The following is a 21,543-nucleotide window of genomic DNA, read 5'->3' as shown; positions in this document are numbered from 1 at the left end:
TTAAGTGCCTAAGTTTTGTCCCCCAGATCAGTGAACCTGTGAAACATATAGATTCAATAAGGTATTGAGGGCCCTTACTTCACCGAGAGTTTAGGCACCTAACCAGTTTTTTGAATCTACACTTTGCATTATGCACAGTAACTGCAAAGTATGGCTCACTAAGTACAGACAATCAAAAAGCCCAAGGCTGAATTGATTCAATCTTTGCACATTAGTCTAAGATGAGTAGATTGAACCAATAGCATTTGAACAGACATTCACTTTTGATTCTGGAAATGCACCACATACCTGCACTAAAGCATGCCTCCCTGCTTGGTTGGAGCAGACAGTTTGGGCCAAGATTACTGGCCCTCCCTGTGAGGGGGGGTGTTGCTGGAAAGATTCAAAGCATCCTGGGATGCCAAGGGACTGTGAACTAACTTGAATCTGGAGAGGATCTGGGACAGAAGTTCAATAAACCAATTTAACCTATATCAGTTGTCTGATACTACAACCATCCAGGTTTATCTTAAACCAGTTTCAGACATTTTAAAAGTGCTTTATGTGCACTGAACTTCTGATTTAAACCAGTTTCTGTTTGCTTATAACAGTTTGTGTGTAATTTCTGTCCCAAACCAAGATGAGACAGGAAAGTAACTGAAGTAGCTAGGCCTCAGTCCTTAATTTTATGCACACTGTAAGTAATCCTATTGAAGTTAATGAATGGATCATAGGCAATATGTTTGCAAAAAAGGGTGCAGTTATTTGAATAAAATATCAGGGCATAATTTTTGTTATTTATTTCCCCGGCAGCTTTAGTATTTCACTGACAGTCAAAATAAATTTTACTTTTGAATAAATGAGTATTCACTGATGTCATTTTATACTAAAAGCAGCTTGATTTTTCAGATTGTTTACTGTGTTATTTGAAATGTTTTCTTGCTTGGTGTAATGTTGAGGTTATTAACAGTTTGCAAATACCATACCTACCCAAATCCAAGATGACTTCAAATTTAAGATGACCCCCCAATAATTAGGAAAGTGTATGTATTTGTTATAATTTTCCATGTATAGGATCTAATTATTGGAAGGTTATCTTTACATTTGTCTCCCCCACTGCCACCTGCCCCCCTGTGCCTGCATGCCCTCCCTCCCCCCAGCCCGTGCCCCCCTGCCTGGTCTTCCTTGCTGCCTGCTTCCATTGTCTCCTACTTCTCTAAACTACTAGGAGCTTATTATTACTACAGGGCTATATGAGATAGTCTGAGTGAGTTGGATACTCTTTACTGCTCATATTGAAGTTGCATCACTATACAGAAAAAACACATGAGATTCTTTGGGCCAGAAGAGTAAGCAAGGCAAGATATTGCTCTGTAGCCTAGTGATTATGGCTGAGAAGGGAGAGTCCTGGTCTTGATTCCTAGGATTATTTCTGGGTTTTATTCAATAACATTGTAACATTAAAGGTCACAATTAGTCTATACGATCTCTAGAAAATAAAAAAGTGCCAGATTTATTAATGAACTGATATTTTCAAAGTCATGTAAGGAAAATTAGACATTCACTTTCAATTCCTGAACATGTAGGAAGAGTTCCTTGTGTTCCTCCCAAAAGGAAGATTGCAGTTTCTAGGACAAGGGACTTGTAAAACATTCACATTACTATATGAGGGAAGCTGGAGGGGAGGGGCGGGTGAATATTCCTTCTTGAACTTTTCAAATAAATTACCCTATTGCCACTGTGCCACTGTTTCAGTGTTTATTCTCATGATGACTTCTGGTTTTTAAAAGCTGCCCCATCTCTCTGCTGTTCAGCTGGTCTGTCAAGGGTGAGACAGATAGGGCAGGTTATCAGTGGCCAGTACATAGGGCTAGCACTCTAATCGTATATCTGTGGCAACAGTATGCAACACTGCATTTTCAGGATTCTCCAAGACGTGGACCCATGTTTTAACAAAATTTCACTGCACATCTTGTGGAAGCAGTAGAGAAATAAAGCAAATAACAAAATACGTTGACTTTTAAACAATTACACATCATCCCTCAGGACTGTGGTTTTAAAAAATCCCGAGGTGAATGATCTAAAACTTGGCTAGTTGGAAATGCCTCTAACACAAATATCACTAACACATCACTTCTGATAGGATCTTGGACTGTTATGAGAATGGTAAGTTTTACTGTGAGATGGTGACAAGAAAGCAAATGCTGTCATTCTGATTCAGGTTAGAAGTGTGGGCCTGAAACTCTGAAAGCAATGGAAAAAGGCACGCCAGGTTTCAATATTACTCCCACAGTTGCTTTTATATAGAGCAAATGCACATGCTGTTCCATTGCCATACACAAAGGTGTTTCATTAAAGTACCAGCACTTCCAACTATGGGTCATGATTCTATAACCATTACTTATCTGAGTAATGCTTACTCGCACAAGCAGACTTACTGGCTTCATTAGTATTATTCCTGTGAGCAAGGATGAAATCCTTAGCTACCACTCCTCATACTCTTTTCAATACCCTTTTCAAAGGTATTCTTTACATATGATATGCCCAATTAATTTCTTATGCTCACAGCTTTTTTCTTTCTGTAGTTAAAGACAACAGGTTTACAGTGTTCTTATTGTTTTGAATTCACTAATAGCAAAAACATGGTCTGAAAAATGAACTGAGAAAAAAATAGCTTCATGATCAATATTTTCTTGGCTACTATTACATTGTTGCATGATGCATTTATTAACTCTTATTAATAAATAGATGAAAAGAGTTTCTTGATGGTGAAGCAAAGCAATGATTGAGTATTTGCAAAACATAAAGCAGACATATAAAGGGAGGGGAAGGGGGTATCATTAAAGGCAAAGACAATTAGTCAGACTAAAAAAACAATACACTGAGATATGTATGTCTAGCCTAGATACACACAGTAGCTACAGTCTGGAAGCATTTATCCTTGGATTACTTTTTATCTATTAATAACATTTGAAAAATGACTCCTCCCCCAAGCTATTTTCATGAGGCAAGTGTAATGTAAAGTCTTGAATGCAGTCTCAAAATGAAAATAGTATTCATCTTGGGATCCTACTAGCAAAACCTTCATAAATTGCTGACCACAGACAAAGGCGATTCCTAAAGAACTCCCACCCTGCTTTAAATCAAATCAAATATATTCTTCCTCAATGATGTAGAAATTGCGACTGGTTGCATTTGGTTAATCCTTCATGCCTGGGGATGTCTAGCATGCATTGATTCAGGGGTCAGCAATATACAGGCTGCAGGCTGGATCTGGTCCATGTTGATTGAGGGCTTTGGTTGTACCTGTTCCCATGCCTGTGTCTGCACTGGGGCCAGGCAGCCAAGAAGTTGGCTCATTGCCATCACTTCCCTAAGTCCCATCCCCCCCACCCCTGCCCCCATCAATCCCCTGCTCCCTAGCTGTGGCACAGGCACAGCTTCCACTTGGGAGGTGGTGGGGGGCAGAGAGAGACAGCAGCAGCATGGACACATTTTTCAGCTGCCTGGCCCCAGGGAAGCACCGATATAGCTCCCAGCTGCCTGGCCCTAGCATAGGTCCTCCTTGATGCAGCTTCCCCCAGGCTGGAAAGCAGGGAATGAGGGAAGTGGGGATGGTGAGTGCCACTCTCAGCCTCCTGGCCCCAGCTTGAGTGATGGGAAGTTCTCCCACCACTGACGTGCTGCCAAAACCACGTGACCTGCATTGACCTAGAGCTCGATTGTTTAAGCCCATGGTTTATAAAGGTTGCTGGCCACTGCACTAATCAATGGCAGTTGAGAAGACCTTTAGATACAAAAGGAATATTGCAAAATGATAAGCCATCAAAGGACTGTCTTGTCTTTGATCAAGAAACACATATTCATAACAAAGAATGAAACCTTTCTTGTTTGGCTGCTAATGGTTGAATTTTTTTTTTCTGAATTACATGAATCTGCTCAAGTCATATAGAAGGTGGGAGTCTAGAAGTAGGAGTATAGTAATGGGAGCGGTAAGAGGGGAAAACCCAAGAAAATATATAATGCTGCAACTCATGTTCATTAAAAGATCAAGACCAAAGAGAGAGTGCATAAATCATGGGACAGCCCTAGTTTGGGCTCTGACTGTTAATGCAGGTTTTATTGCAACTCTTTTCTGTGTCTTTCAATAAAAAAGCATCTGTTGAATTAGCAGCATGTGATACATACACTGCCCCCAAGATATAGAGCACCTTCCCAAAGAAATGTGAGCACTGCTGAGCAGTTTAAACTGTTGAATCTTTTACTACATTTTAGAAGAAAGATATGTTTTGTGTAATTCAGTCATTTCCCCACTTCCTTTCTTTTTTTAAAAAGTTATTAGTTCCAAATCAAAAGCATGTTGGCCATAAGAAAGGAGAAGTCACGGCAGAGTAGAGATGTGAAATGGTAGCAAAGTACAATATATAACATCTTCTTTAATTTAGAGATCATAGCTTCTTAGCATCTGCTCCTGTGAGTGTTTACTCATAATAATAATGATGATGATGATGATGAGAATGATTTTTCTGGAATAATCGCACTAACCTCCTCTGGAAAACAAGAATAGAGGAACACGTTATTTATAGAAATTAACAAAGGTTGACCAGGCTTAAATGAGTTTAATGTTATCTCATTATGTAATTATACACTCCCTAAAGCAGGAATGTTGCTGAGTTCCAAAAAACCTAGATCTGCATCTACACATGCTCTTTAATGCTCATTAGCCTATTTTAATGCACATTAAAGCATCACTACAAAAAAGTATTCTTTAGTCAATTCACGTTAAGACAGGGTGATGCACATTTTCCTAGTACTTCACAATGGGCTCCTATAGACCTGCAGGGAGCCTGCTCCGACATGCTGGAAAACCTGCTGGAGCATAGAAATTTGTGTGCTCCAGTAGCCTTCTATGCCATGTATATCAGCATCCCCATGTGCCACCACACAGAAAAAATGGCAGCGGGGCACTTTGAAATAAAACAAGTTCAATGAGCTTCAGTTCAAAGCACGCTGCTGTCATTTTTTCAGTGTGGGGACATGTGGGGATGCTGATAAACATGATGCATGGGCACTTTTAATTAGTGTGGCTTGTTAATTAGAGTACCCGGTGCCATGTCCCAGAGGACATGTAAAAATGCCCATCAGCTGTACTAGATTTAATGTTCATTAACTTAAGCGCATTAATGAACATGTAGAAACGTCTGATATGGCTATCAGCGTGAATAGAATAATAACAACAACAATTAGAAAAGTCTTTCCTAAAACAGGGAAGAATTTTTGGGACAAAGTACCCAAACTACATGGCTTGAGGTTCTGTGTTCACATTATTAATATTGTTCACTAATCTCAATATTCTCATTAATAAACTAATGAAATACAAACTAGATGAAAGTTGTGTAAAGTGGAGACATAAGTGGTTGGACCATCATGCTCAAGTAGTTATCAATGGCTCAGTGCTAGTAAGAAGGGGTCTGTTTAACATCTTCATTAATGATATGAATGATGAGATTGAGTGCACACTTAGCAAATTTGCAGACACTGGAGAGAAGGACTAAGATTCAGAATGACCTGGATAAACTGGAGAAATGGTCTGAAATCGATCAGATTAAATTCAACGAGGACAAGTGCAAAGTCCTGCACTTGTAACAGTATAATTGCATGCACACGTACAGAATGGTGAATGACTGGCTAGGCTGCAGTACTGCAAAGAAGGGCATAGGTGTTATGAGCCAACAGTGTGGCCTTTTTGCAAAAAATAGACCAACAGCATCCTGGGATGTATTAACAGGAGTGTCTCTTGCAAATCAAGGAAAATGAAATGATTCTTCCTCTTTATTCGGCACTCGTGAGGCCTCATCTGGAGTAGTGTCCAGTTTTATGCCCTGTGCTTCAAGAGGCATGTGGACAGGTTGAAAAGAGTCCAGGAGACAGCGACAAAATTGATTATAAGCCTGGGAAACATATCTGGAGAAGGAAAGACTGAAAGGGGTTGGGGATTGATAACAGTCTTCAAATACTTGAAGGGCAATTATAAAGAACATGGAGATAGACTTTTCTCTGTAGCTATGGGGGACAGAACTAGAAGCAAAATACAGCAAAGAAAATTTACGTTGTAGATTAGGAAGAATTGTCTGACTGTGAGGATGGTTAAGCATTGGAAGAGACTACCTAGAGAAGCTGTGGAATCTCCATCCCTGGAAGTTTTAAAATCAGGTTAAATAGACACTGGACTGGGATAGGTTAATCAGGGATGATCCTCCCCAAATCCGAGGGTTGCAGTAGATGACATCAAGAGTTACTCAAAAGCTGCAGAATGATGTTTCTACTTAGCTACCAGTGAGAAATTGAAACAGAAATTTGATACCATATTGCATCTTAAGAGTTGGAGAATATGTATTATATTGTATGTAATGCAAGCATTTTTCCAATTTAGTTTTTCCTACCAAAATGCATTTGCCCTACTTGTACATCTCAAGCATATATAGGGAGAGGTATTTTCTTTCCTTTTTTGCAGTTGTAGCAGTCTAAAAAGATAAAGGACTGAAAGAGGGGAGGACAGTTATAATAGCATTGTATAATGTCTGGTGACACAAGGTGTGTGGACACTTGCTCATCACAGCTGCAAGTAAATTGTAAGCTTTATGAGAGGTGCAGAAATGAATTGGCCAACTAACGTATCCCCACATCTCTGGATTGGAATGAATAGCTAGGTTCCTTTGAGTGGGAATGAATATGTGGTGAGTAAGTGTGATCTAAATGAAAAGGTATTGACTCACATGGGGGGATTAGGTCCTATGACTTATATCTAGCAGATCATGTTTACTACAGGAAGCAAGTATTTCAGCAGCAGCTAATCACTGACTACAAACACCTACGAAGGACATATATATATATATATATATATACACACACACACACACACACACACACACACTATATATTTTTTAATATATAAATATTATATATACAAAAAAGAGAGTACTAATTTAGATCTAACTTTTCTCTTTTTTTTCCTTGAAACCAATGGGTGTATTATCACATTTAAAAGTTACACGGTAATCGTTTACTGCAGCACTAAACAAAACTTTCAAATAGATAGGAGTTAGATAAATATGAAGTTACCTAATAACTGAATTATTTTGCAATAGCCAAAATTAAGCTATGATATTGTTATGATTTGGAATAAACTTCCTTGGAAGTGTTTTCCTTTAAGAAAGCTGTTAAGAAATGGTAGTTAATCAGGTTTCCCCCTTAAATGAAGGCAAATGTAAGGAATTTGAATTGTTGTTTTGGGAAAGGTTTTCTCTGCATATGCTTGAATGCATGTGTGTGTATGTATTTTCACACACATTTCATGAGTGTCTGTGCATAACAGAGAGGGAGAAAGAGAAAAAGAGTTAGCAAAAGCAGATCAAGAGGAAGGTCTGATGGTCTGAACAAGCGATGTTGTGTAGCCTGAGGAAAACCCTAAAGATTGAGTTATGGCAGTGGAAGTGCTCTCAAAGGGCTGGCTGAGTGACACGGTGCTGTGAGGAGGAAAACTGTCTCTGATTATTTGTCCTGTGATCAAGAAAGCAGGCCTTTGTATATTCTTGTGAATAAACAGAATAGCATCAGATACCTGACTCCATCACCATTTTCCCCTTCCAACTGGGTCAAAAGAGGTCATAATATGCAGCTCATGTATAATTGACAGTAAGTACAACAAACCTACTTTTGCAAACAAATCTTCAAGAATGACTCAAGTTGAAGTTGCTATTTGTAGAGATGAGCTGATTTTAAAATACTAAGCAATACTGCTGGATAGTTAGTAGGGCCTCTAGGCAAAATGTGATAGTGTACTGGTGTGCTTTTATTTTTAGCTTCATTGGTTCTGCACCTCGGTCTCTCCTTTCCTATCTTCCAAGAAGCCTGTTTCCTTTTTTTGTATATTCAGGATTCTTCCTAAGAGGTACTCTAAGGAGAAACAGGTTAATTTGCTGGATAAATATACCTAAAGTTCAGAGTCTGGGTACATACAGTCTGCTGATCATGTGAGTACAAATAGATGGTTTTTGACATCCTATGGGTTTCTTCAGGATAATAACAATTTAAATCATATATAAATAGGAAAGAACTAGAAAATAGTATTGATTGTGATGAAATAATATATTGTAACATCCCCATTTTAACAAAACATGCTTTTAAGAATAATAGCATCACATCATTTTCCAATCATTATGTTTATTCCTCAAAGTATGTAGCTCATGAATCAATTCAAAACATATTTTGAGTGAAGTCCTTGTCCTAGGAGTTTTGCCATATACTAACATGGGGCAAAAAAATTGGGCTTTGTATTTAGGCTAAATCTGGCTGTGGTGACAGGGTGATTAAGATGTCTTGCTTTGGATCCAAAAGCATGAATTAGAAGCTTACTCTGGACTTGTGCTAAAGGTCAGTCCAGCTATAAATGAATACTTGGTTATTTGTGGGCTGGGGAAGCTACACATGATGCAAGTCACATCTCTCCCTTGAGTACTGCTGGCTATAGAAAATGATGTACCTTATCTGGACTAGCCCATTGGCCCACTTAGTTTTAGCTAGACCTTTGACTTTGACCTTTTGATCTAGATTCAAACCTCATTCCTACAATATGTATTTTAAAATTATTCTGTATGCCCATTGATAACTACATTTGAATATCATAAAATACATTCACTTATACCAAAAAATAAACCTTCCGGTCTATAGTCAAATGACATTTATCATGGAGACAAAATCTTTCAGAATAAGGTCTTGCCTGAACTCACTATATCCTATAATACATACAAAAACGACTTATTTTATAAAAGCAAAAGGGGTTCTTTTCAGAATTAACTGGCAAAACATCTTAGTAGAAAATGGAAATAATACTTCATTATTTGTCTAGGGATGATCTGAAATTCCAGTACAACTGTTTAATCGAAAGTAGATGTTTTATCCACAGTGAAGTTTGGGGGTTTTTTGAGCATAGAATGAAGACATTAGTTTTATATTAACCTAAAGTAATAGGAAAAATAACATTGAACTTAACTCTTATGTTCATTTTAAATTATAAGGCTAACTATTGTTATTGATTTTATTACTAACAGCCTGCTGTAATAGAAGAAATGAATACATGTGATTATATTTATTATTGGTCTATCTGCCATTTAATTTGCTTACTGCATCCTACATTTTGGATGAAAAACAAAAGGAGGTATTTGATGCTTCCAGTTGCTACAAATGATTTGATGTGTCTCCGCTTTTTTCAGCAAGTTTAAAAAACACACACAAACACACACAAAACTGTTCAACATGATTAAAAATATATAGTTCTGTTACATCTCATGACATTTGAATTGCTGGAGACATTCCACTTTCCTCTTCTAATGAGGTGCATTAGTCAAGAGCTAAAGGACCTTTGACCTCAGGATCAAGTGCCTGCTCTGCAGGGACAAAGCTCAGTATATGGGATTATGAGTTGACAGGAGACAGCTGGAAGAAATACCTGAGAATTCACACTCAAAGTAATCCCTGAAAATTGAATGGAGGTATGTGGAAATAACAATTATGTTCTCTTGTGAAAAGCCTTATAAAAACTTAACTAGGGTTTTGGGACCCCAACTACAGTTGTAGTATTAGAACTAAGCATCCATGCATAGTTAGCACTATTCACTTTTGCAAATGGGCTTAATCTCCAGTTGATTTTACTGCTGACTGCTCTTTCTTTGCTAATGGTGACACATGCTGCATAGCAGTGTCATCAATAGAGCTCATGCATTTCATACAAATACCAAATATTTTACTTGTAAAAACTGTGCAGAGAGTTTTGATGGAAAATAACTATAAATATCTAAGACAAATGCACTCAGGGACATATAGAAAAGACAAACTAATACATTGGTTCATACATTTTCCATAATGAAGGTTGATTTTTACATTATATTTAACATATCTACTTATCAACTCGAATCTTTGGTTATTCTTTTAGTGAGTTTTCTCATTTTCACTCACAAATATGTAGACCTCTGTGGGGCAAATATCTGTCATAAGATGAGTATTAAACTGGAGCTGTGTGAAAAAAAATTGATTCTTCAGTTTGTTGGTCCAACCAAAACATTATAAAAAATAAAAGCAATTCTCTCTGGGTTAGGCCAAAATACTCATTTATTCCGATTTTGTTACTGAGATTAAAAAAAGTCTTGGATTGAACAAAGCATTTTCATTTGAAATGAAACCCATATTTTTAAATGTAATTTTTTTAATGCTTAATTATTCATAGATGTTAGGGGCTGGAAGGGACCTTACAAGACTGTCTGGTCTAGCCCTGAATTAAAATTAAATTTAGTAATGCTTGATATTGATATTTATTTTCACAGTTTCTTAGCCAAAATAATTAGGTGAAATGTTCACAAATTTGCAAATAGTTTCAATCAACTTTATTCTGCATTTTTCAACATAATAGTTTAATGCAGTGGTTCTTGACTTTTATAGACCCAAGGACACCCCTCAGAAATGCCAGTTCTTAATTTTCACTTGTTTTTTGACCACAGGAAAATAACAGAGCAATTTTTCTGTTGCAAAAAAATACAGAAGACCGCAACAGGTCAGGAAGTTTTCAACACTATGGATTTCTATTTGAAATCTTTAAGTTTAGCTTGTGAATTATGTTTGCACATCTAATAGAGTTAACACTGTGTGGCACCCTTGGAAGATCTCAAGGCAACCCAGGACAGGGCTTTCTGATTTGGCAACGGATTTCACTTGCATTGGGTGATGTTCCAGTGGCTCCATACATTGTCGGTCTGGCTAGCATCTGTCAAAGGCATAATGTAAAGCAACCATGCCATAGCTAAGAACCTGTTTCCCTGCACCCTTGAAAAATCATCTAGAGAGCCCATAAAGACTAAAACCTACTTTATTAGCAGAATAAATAATTGTTTTAAATAATATTGATTCATTTTTCAATAAAGACTTTCTCAGAATGAAATTATGGATAAAGTAAGGGCTACTTCGATGCCTCCCAGTGGCCAACAGATAAGATAGAGCTGGTCATACCCCAGACACCAAGAAAGAGATGGTGAAGCAATGATCTGCCTGAATCTAGGCAACCAGTGGCCCCATTGTAAAGAAAAAACAGACTCCTGTCTTTTAGTCTGTTGTATATTCTGCTAGGGTATAGCTGATCTGAGCATGACCCTTATCTTGAGTGCCTAACTAGGAGTTCAGGCATGATCACAAAGGACTATAGGGAAACATTTGTGTTCTCATGTAAGAGTATATCATTTTTCATATCTTTTATGTACTTTGGAGCTGTCATTTTTTTAAATGCAGCTATTTTAAAACCACAATCAAGGTTTTGTCTAGGATGATAAATTACAATCTGGAGCAAAGTGAACTTGTTTTGTGATAATCCTTTGAGATCAACAGCTGCCTTGCTGTCTGGCTTACATTGGCTGAAGAAACCAAAATTCAAACATACACTGCCCCTTATTTATAATTACTGTATTGAAGCAAATCTATCCTCCTTTCAGGAAGATAAAATAAATGTATGCCAGGGAGCACATTTTATTTACAAATACAACAATCACATGTATAGCAATAAAATAAATCCTATAAACATTTCAATTATTCTGTTTATTGTAACTTTGACATCACATTTGAAACATGGTCCAGAGAGATTTCCCTTTTTTCTAGACATCTGGCCAGATGGATGCTTCTGGATATAAAATGCACCTTTGTGTAACTTTGTTGGTGTGTATGTCTGTTTGTATGTGTGCACTTGCTACAGCAACTGCTGGACCAACTCCTTCCCCCGCCCCAAAAAAAGCAGCCCCTTACCTACAGCAGCATTTATACTAAACAAATAGGATGTGTCACTATAGAAATTGGCTGGAATGCAAGTGGTACTGCAGAAAAAAAGATTAAAACAGGCATTTTAAACATATACACACACACACAAAATTTAAGCATAACTAGAGCTTTGCTGCACAGGGATTTTGCCCCAGTTTTAATTTGTGTTGACCATCCCGTCTTTTAGCTATACCAGCATATACTCTAGTACAGTAGTTCTCAAACAGGGTATATGTTTCCCTTCGGGATACGCCACAGATTTCTAGAGGACATGTGAGAGGAAGGAACAGGAAAAAAGGGGAAGGAGGAACATAAATGGAGGATTAAAAAAAAAGAAAAAGAAATCCTCTACCAATAGTATAACTAGGTCTGGGCAAGCCCTGGGTGCTGACTGGGGCCAGGGTGGTGGGGCTGTCACTGGAATGGTGGGCATTGGGGTGGCATTATGGGGCTGTGATTGGCACAGGCTTACTCAGGGGCTGGAGGCAGGGGCTGAAGTCGCCTTCTCATCCTCATTCCCACTTCCCTCTGCTGTAAGGCATACAGCTAGGGAAGGGGTTTAACCCTCTGACAGCTGCTTCTGAATTGAGACTTGTACAGTGGCTGGGTTTGGGGCTGTAGCCGTGTTGGTGTGAGGACATAGGCAGGCAGATTCTTTGGGTAGATGTGCAATCTTTTATTAGACCAATAGTGCTATTCTGCATACAAATCAGCAGCAGCTAATTGGTGTTAACATCCTAGTGGTTGCAGCAGGAGCATGTCCAAGAGGGGAGGAAGCACAAGGTTAAGGAAGGGACTTCACTCCTACTCCTTGCAGCTGGGGCCTCCAGTGCCTGGGTGAGTCTGTGCCAAGACAGGTTAATACTCAGCCTACCCTCCTATCCCCCCTGTCCTGTGCTCAGCACAATCCCCTCCCCACCCGTAGCTCTGCCCCAGGTACCAAAACAGCTAGCTACACCGCTGAAATCCACACGATCTCTTAGGTTATTGGAAAAGTTATAGTGAGCTTGTACTGACATAAAGCATTAATTTTATAATTATCCATAACACAGAATTATTGGGGTATGTAGCAGTACAATGGACTTAAAATAGTTATTACACTGAAATAGAAATATTTTTCAAATTTTCTCAGATATCTGAAAAAGGCACTACTGGTTCTGGCATGAAGAAACAAGTAGGAATGATGAATGAAAGAGGAGGAAAATCATTTTTATTTGCAAATACTTTATATTATCTTCTTTAGTGCATAAAGTGGGGGTGGAACAACCAAGTGCAAGTTAGGAATGAATAAGCATATTGGAAGAGAAAGAAGCAAAACCAAGTTGGTATTGGCTCTTCTCCTGTGCTGGCATATGCTTTTTTGCTGTGTTGCAAGGCCTATCTATGTTATCATGAGATTGTGGGAAGTAGACAGAACTATAGCATGGACTCCTGATTAAAATACATGTTTTCCATATTCACTCCCACTTGCTAGCATTAACTCCTTTGAATGAGGTTGACGGGGGCATCCCAGTCATGCCGCTAATTAAACAATGTGGACAAGGACAGCTTACAGGGAATCTTCCATATACAACCAGGCCATGATTGAGGATTTAGGGTAAGGATTACTCAAATATTCTTGGGCAGCAAAGAGTCAGAAGGACACACCTGGGTCTTTTCACAGTTGCACACCTGGGTCTTTTCACCAAACTCAATGAGCTGAAATACATAGCTATTTCTGAATATTATTTTTTTCCTTCCACAGGCCAGGTATCTCAATCAATAGCAAAAAGAGCAATATATTCTCTATATTTATTCCTCATCAAAGTCCAGTTGACATGGACGAGTACATATAACCAGGGGAAAGCAAATGGTTTTATTTTGTGTCTGATGCCTTTGAAAATTAAATAGAGTTTGAAATATTATATATATATAGAAGAGAATGTTAATAAAACATTCAAGGCAATTTACAAGGCAAGCACTAAACTCATTTCCTTCCCTCTTTTCCTTTATTATTTTAATAGACTCTTACGTTGTAAAGCAGAATGGACTTAGGGTCATGTAGTCTGGTCTGCGTAATACAGAGGGCACATTTACATGAGACATTTACTGCACAGTTGACTAATTAGCTGTACAGTAAATGTCTTGATGTCTACACATGCACCCTTATTAGTGCTGGAGTAAACTAATTTACTCTCCAGCAAAATAGTACTTATAAATACAAGTACTATCCTACTGCAGAATAAAAAACACTGCAGCAGTGCACATGTAGATACTGCCCTGCTGGCTGGGCCATGTGGGTGCTTCAGTACCTGAGCTGCCTGCTGACTAACCCCACACAGAAGCTTCCTCGTGCCCCAGCCAGACCCTCTGCAGCACATTGAGCCAAGGGATCGGTCCTGGACTGGTAGCCTGACCTCTGAGGTCCCTTGCCAGCCAGGGCTACTTCACCCCAGCTCCATATGCTGCATACAAATAAACTGTGGAGCTTATTGTTCTGGAGTTAATTACTCCTGGGTACACATTCAAGTGGCATACGCAAGAGCAATAAACTCAGGAGCAATAAGCTCCACAGTTTATTCATGTGCCATAATAGCACATATAGATGTACCCAGAAATAGGTATTTAGTCATGTTACTCTGAAATCAGGCAGATGGCAAGGGAGATTAACTTTATAAATTAACTAAATCAGAAATGTATATGCTTTCATAAGCAGTCACTTGCTTCATCATATTCTCTGAAGGAACTACAGGAAGCAGAGCTTCTAAATACAAAGCAATGGTTTGAATACAAAGGGTGAGAAAAGGGGAGGAAAAAGAAGGAGGCATTGCTAGGAGAGGCAAGGTGGGTAGGAGAGAGAAAAACAAAGCAGTTAACCCACAGCGGGACATAAGGATCGTAAAAGCTAATCCAGGTACTGGGATAAGTACCCATAGTCTTGGTTTACACCATACTTAACACAAACATGTCTATGGATGATTTCTTGTTTCACAATTTCCCAAACAAGTTTAGGTTTGAAGTTTTGTGTCTAAGAAAAGCTACTCTGAGATCAGTGATGGGATGATCAGAGAAGTTAAAATATTCTGTCACTGGCTTGTCTGTCTCTCTGGAAGTGATGTCAGATCAGTGTTCGTTCATTCTTTCATGGAGGATTCACGCTATCAAACGTAGGCAGTAGAGGGACATGATAAGCAGAATATGACATTGGTAGTCGAGCAGGTAAATAAATCTTGCATGTTATAAGGTGGTGTTTGGTCTGGTGATAATGTGGTCTGTGTTGATGAGGGCTCACAGCTGGACTAGGGACAGAAATTTCACATAAACTAATATGAGTGATTGGAAACCAGTTCAGATCTGTAACATGACAGAAGTTCAGTGAACATAAACTACTATCAAAATGACTGAAACAAGTTTAAGATAAATCTGAATGGATGTAGTATTAGACTTGACTGATTTAGACTTAATTGGTTTATTGAACTTCTGTCTTATATCCCCTCCAGATTCAAGTGAACTCACAGTCCCACTGCATCCCAGGATGCTTTGCACCTCCCCAGCAATCCCCTTCCCTCCCCTCACAACATGGGTGGGCTAGCCTTGGCCCAAGTTGTCTGCTCTTGCTGAACAGGGAAGCATGCTCTAGTACCCCCCACCTTCTGGCCTGGGCCACTGCAGGCATGTGGCTGCATTTCCTGAATCAAAAGTAAATGTTTGTTTGCTTGCTTATAAGTTCACTCTACACAGTTTAGCTTAACCTGCAAATACTGAAACAATTCAGCCTCCAGCTTTTGGACTGTCTGTATTTAGTCCTGGTAGACCTGTGTGAATAGGGAAGTATTCAATTCAGATTCAGATGTTTCAGAGGACAGTGATATGATTCAGAGATTTGGATCATTGTCCCAAATCGATTCAGCTAAATCAGCTTTGGAAGATTTGGCGCTGATTTGGAGAGATTTGGTGATTCAGCCATAGACTATAATGGGAAATCACTGAAATACCTGTAACTTTGTCATTTTTCTTTCGTTTTGGATGAAAACATCAAAAATGGTACTCCCTCCTGAAAGCATGAAGCCTACCAAGTTTTGAGGAGATAGGTGCAGGGGTTTCTGGGAAACTGCACCTTAAACTGCTGAAAGCAAAACTTGTGTCGTGTGTTAAGGCAGATCTGGATAAAAGCAGCAGGGATGGTAGCTCCTTCTGAGGCCATGAGGCCTGCCAAATTTAAAAAAGATAGGTGCAGGGGTTTCTGGGAAACTACACCTCAAACTATTCAAAGCAAAACTTGTGACGTGTAATTTTGTGTGCATTTTAAGGCACAGTGGGATATAAACAGCAGGCATGAAGCCTGCCAGGTTTCAAGGAGATAGGTGCAAGGGTTTCTGAGAAACAGCAGCTTAAGCTTCTGACAGCAAAACTCATGACATGTGTGACTTCGTGTGTGTGGATGAAACCAGCAAGGATTGTAACCTGTAACAGGGGGCTTTCCCAGTGCTCAGGCAGAAACAGCTCACAAAAGGGACAGAAAGGCTGCAGACAGAGGCTTGTGTGCTGTTTCTATGCCCCTCCCCCAAAGCACTGTGATTGGCAGGGGACTCAGGGAAAGATCACAGTCAGTGGCTGGCTACAGATGCCAGTTCCCCCTCTGCTCCCCTTCCCTCTTCTTAGTTTCTGTTTCTCTGCAAGACTGCCTTCTGAATTGCCGAATCTCCAAATATTTATTTATTTATTTGGAAGCGGGGTGGGAGAGTTGTCTTCCAGTTCAATTCAGATTCGGTGATTCAGCCTCCAAATCAGGCCAAATTTCCTCCAAATCGAATTAGTGACCAAAGCTTTGCACACCCCTGCTATCTAGGTTTGGAGCAAGGTCTGGTACCTTGGTAAACATAAGAGTTAGGTAGGAAGCTGCTGAAGAGATACCATTTGAAGTTGGGGGTGCTGTCCGTAAGCCAGCAGAGGTTACCTCGAGATGGCTGTCATTTTCCAGGAGGGATCAGAAGTCATTAATTGTGTCTCAGGTGGTCAAACTGGGAGCTGTTGGTAACAACCAAAGGAATTCTGGTGTCCTTGCAATTGATAAGCATCAGCATATTGATACAGCCATAGTTGCAGGGTTGACACCTATCAGTATTACATAGTCAAATGCATCATGTTTGTTTTACTTGAAATACATTAGAGGGCTTTGGTTCAAATACAAATCTTGGTCACTGCTAGCACTATGATGCCAGTCACCTTTGACTTTACACCTTTAGCTTTAAGGCAAGGACTTTTCTTTGCTATGTGTTTGTACCACGGTGCAGTAGGGTTCTGATCTCAAATGAGACCTTGGAATGGTAAAATGATGCAAGTAAACAATATATTCGACAACAGAAATAATATCACAATAAATTGAGCAGCCTGTTTGACAGGTTACAAATATTGTTTTATTAATAATGCACTGTGCAAAAGAGAATTCCGTTAACCTCCGTTTTACACTAGCATTCTGTATGCTCTTAAAATAAAGTGTTTCCTCTGTCAATATAAACATTTCCATTTTTCAGGCTTTCTTCTGGTTTTAGAGATTTTTTCCCTGGATTTGACTTTTAGGGCTCTGATGTAAATGCAGCTGTGGTTTTTTAAGAGGTGTTTATGCCACTTCTTACACGCAGCTCATCCATCATGCTCTACTCAAATACAACGAGAATTAAAAATGCAGCAAGATACCAGCACAGGTTTTTGCCTTCCAAACAATGGCTGCGCTGAAGCTGGAGAACAACTTGGACTTGAATAGAAATGAGAGATGTCATGGAAAAAATGCTCTGAAAATGTGTGAAATGGCTTTACTGCTGTTTCAGATTATGTCAACGGAGAAGAAATGCCAATGCCTGAACATGTTGTTGAAACTGAAAACTCCTATGTAGAAATGATTGCTCTTGGCACTTGTCCCAGCCACTATGCTCCATTTCTGGTATCTTTTTTGGTACAGGAGCATCCCCTTGGCTCCTATGTGTCTTTTCTAGTTGGTATTTATAGAGTAGTCTCTGGTACCATATAATCTGCTTTTCCATTATATGTTGCACTGTCTCTCTAGTTATGTGCTACATTAGGCTCTTAGTAATATTAAGCTTCCTGAATTTAAGAATATTTTCATGTTATCTGGCACCACATTTACAGAACCCTGGCAATTTCTGCTTTTTCCTTGGGCCCATCAAATCCATCCTGAATTACTGCAATTGCTTTCCTTTAGGTCAGATTTTGCCTTATACTGAGCAGAAGCAAAAACCTAAAAGAATATGTAAAATGACAGTTGTTGAGAACTAATCTTATATGTCCTTATGCACAGCATGGGGTTCTTACGTTTGGCTGAAAGAAGCACAGGGTATAATCCTGCCCAAAGAAGTTGTGAAGAAAGCAACTTTGGCAGCACAGTTCCTGTGGCATTCTGTGCCTAGCACTGCTTTTCACCGTGTCTGTATGTCACCAGAGATAAAGATAAGATCTCCCCTGACATGTCTACCTGTCATTTCCTAGCCTTTGATCGCATTGGTATTGTAAGAATCCAAAAGTAATGGTAAACAGACAGTGATATGCTAAGCAAGCAGACGCTTATGAATGATATTTTAGTAGTTAACATTAGCTTTTTGCTATTAACAGTACAATAAAGAAGACAGATCTGAAGTAAGATCCTGCTGATAGTATAATCACTAACCTCAGCATCAGAAGTCTATATTTATGTGCTATACATGAAAGAATGAAATACAAGTACCAAGGTACTGCAGAAACATACAGCAGGTCTGTAATTTCATATGCACTCCACTTACTATTATACCTTGCCCTGGGTTCTGGTGGCTCCTCCAACTGGAGCAGGAGCTAACATACTGATGACTGAGCTGACTATTAAATGTAAAATTGAGAAACACCACTGGAGACAGGGAGGGGGGAATAGGGCAGAACTTTCTCCTTTACAGAGTGTGCTCCATCTTACTAAGCTTATCCATCTTACTGAACCCTCTTTGGCTTGTTCTCCTTCTGATTTCATACAGCTTTCCTTCCTGCCTGCCCACTGAAGCCTTCAACAGACTTTCACCAATATAACTCAAGGCCGTTTTCAGCAGTACTCAGCCCATGGTTAGGATACTTCATTAGAACTAAGAGATAAAGGGCCAGTTCCCCTCTGAGAGAGGGAGGGCTGGGTTTCCAGCTATCTGAGCATGTTCCTTAGCTACTAGGCTCTTTTGCTAAAGGTGAGAGGGCCTGCATGCCTCCCTTTTGCAACATATACAGTTACCCTGCTTTCCAGTGGGAGTAGGACCTAACATTCAAATAAGTGGACAAAAATACCACTTGCGGGTCTAAACTACTGGTATAAATGCTACTTACCATCTAGAGATGATTTGGGTTTAGGCCCGAGTGTTTGGCCACAATTCCATGTCTTATATCTTCAGCTCCTGACATTTCCTGGTGGTTTTCAATCCAAGTCCCTGCCCAGCACAGGACTGTTTAGCTTTCCAGGTTAGATGACATCAGAGATTTTAGTGCAGCACAGCCACATCGGTGGACTGTTCAACTTGCGTTAAAAAAAGAGTTTTTTTGTTGTATGCAATTGCAGTCAGTAATATCAAAATGAAGATTCGGGGTTTAAGGAGAGGAGAAAATGAGCAATACTATTTGCATTTGGCCTGGGAGAAAACATTTAGCCCTACTAGGACAACAGAGATAAGAATAAGCAAGATAAGAGTTTTGGAGACTTTTGCCCTCAATTTCATTGGCCCTGGGCTTCATTGTTCACATGTTTCTGTTAAGTGGCATCTTCAGTTACTAAGTATCCTCAAAATTAAAACGCGATATTCAAGAAAGTCGAATTCCAGCTCAGTTTTTAGAAGAACAAATGTCCAAACTGTAGATCTAGATATATAAGTCCCTAAGTTCCAGAGACAATGTCATTATTTAGTAGGAGGCAACTCCAGATCTTAACATACTTGCACTGTGGTGATACTTAGATACAAATCTGGAGCTAAATACTCTTTAGTCCCTATTCTGTATAATGGATCAAGCCAAAACCACAGAACTGAACATTCCTGAACCTTGGTAAAGTTCAGAACTAGATCCAAACTTAGCTGCTCTGGGAATTAATGCATTTAAAGTGTGACAGAAATGAATACAAGTTATTCCACAGCATGGAAATGGTTCCATTTCACGGTTTAAATATACATCTCTTCGGAAAATGTTTTCCAACAAAAGCCTTGCTTATAGCCTATTCATGGTTGCCAGGTCTCAGTTAATTTACTGACAGTAAAAGGTCTATATTCATATTGTCAGTAAATCAGTAATGTTTTCTGTCAGCAGATCTGGAACAAACATCATGCTATTTTCCATGTCATGGATTTCATGTGTGAAATCACATAGGAAAAAGGACATACGGACACTAGAGGACAAGGTCTCTTCTTGGTATTGCTCCTTGAGGATGTTACTTTCCTAGTAACAGCTAAAGGTGTAGGGATAAGGTTTTAAAAAAAAAACGGGGTTGGGCTTCAGGTAGCCTGTATGAATCTTTGCCATAGGCATCTCACCAGATTTTCTTTTGCTTCCTGCTTACTTTGTAAACGTATATTCCCAGAACAGCTCCCCCTGGCAACCTTGGTTTCTAGCCTACCAGTGGGTTTTTTTCTTCCATTCTGGTTTTGATTCTTAATTTTTTCCTAAAAAAATAAAATGACAATAATTTGGAATAGGGTGGAAAAACCCAGTCCTTTTTGTTCTTTGTTCTCTTTGACTTTTTTACCTCCTTTACTAGATCCATACCCTTTCTTGTTACTGTTGCCATATCATAGTTACTCAAACTGTGTTCCTTTGGAATAAGTAAATATGCACCCCCTTACACCCAGTATAACATTGCCAGACAGAAAGCTGTCCTCATGAGCACAGGATAACAGAGAGGAGTACACAGCCACCTCCTCTTTAGCTGTATGCCATATGTGTAGTGAGTTCTCTGAGCAAATGGGTGTATCAACATAGCTCCTGCTGGAGCTTTGCATGTGCCATGAGCTCTCTGACCTCTGATTGGCACAGGCTTGTGAAGCAGCCCCTGCTTTCACGCTGCTCTGGAGCCCACTGGGTGAGCTTTGCAACCATTTGGCAAGGGAGACAGGGTGAAAGTAAAGGTAGATCTGAGACCCCATGCTTCAGAGATATCGTTTAGGGTGGTAAGGAGATCCACCGGCTTTATGAGCCCTTTATTACTACCAAAGTATCAGAATGTGGTTCTAATGGAGTAGAGTACCTGGCCCAGGGTTTCTATCAATATGCACCTTGTATATATGTAGCTATACAAATGTACGATATGTACAGACATATGATGTATGCAACTGAGCTCTACCCTGCCCCCACGACACCGTACAGCTAAAACTGGACAGTCCAGTGTTTTTTTTAAAAGGGACTTTCTCAATGGTAAAGACAGTAAAGTTGAGTTTTCAGTTTTTAAGACTGTGGTGGAAGAACTTATGTTTCTGCCTACCTAATTTTCTATAGTAATAAGTAAGAAAAAAAATCATGATATTCCCAAAGCGTGTAGTGTAGTGTAGTGTAGTACAGCGTTGTGTGTGTGTGTAATAATAGATAAACCAGAACAGATATTGTGTTCCTAAGGACAGAGGTGAACCTGCCTGTGTAACTCTCCAGCTAGGTGGCACATGTTTGTTCATAGATGCATAGATTTTAGGGTCAGAAGGGACCTATTAGATCATCGAGTCCCTCCCCCTG

The sequence above is a fragment of the Crocodylus siamensis genome, chromosome 4, assembly GCF_052110815.1.
Source record: "Crocodylus siamensis isolate JL-2025a chromosome 4, ASM5211081v1, whole genome shotgun sequence".
In the NCBI taxonomy this organism is placed as follows: Eukaryota; Metazoa; Chordata; order Crocodylia; family Crocodylidae; genus Crocodylus; species Crocodylus siamensis.
Note: the sequence above shows the minus strand (reverse complement) of the source record.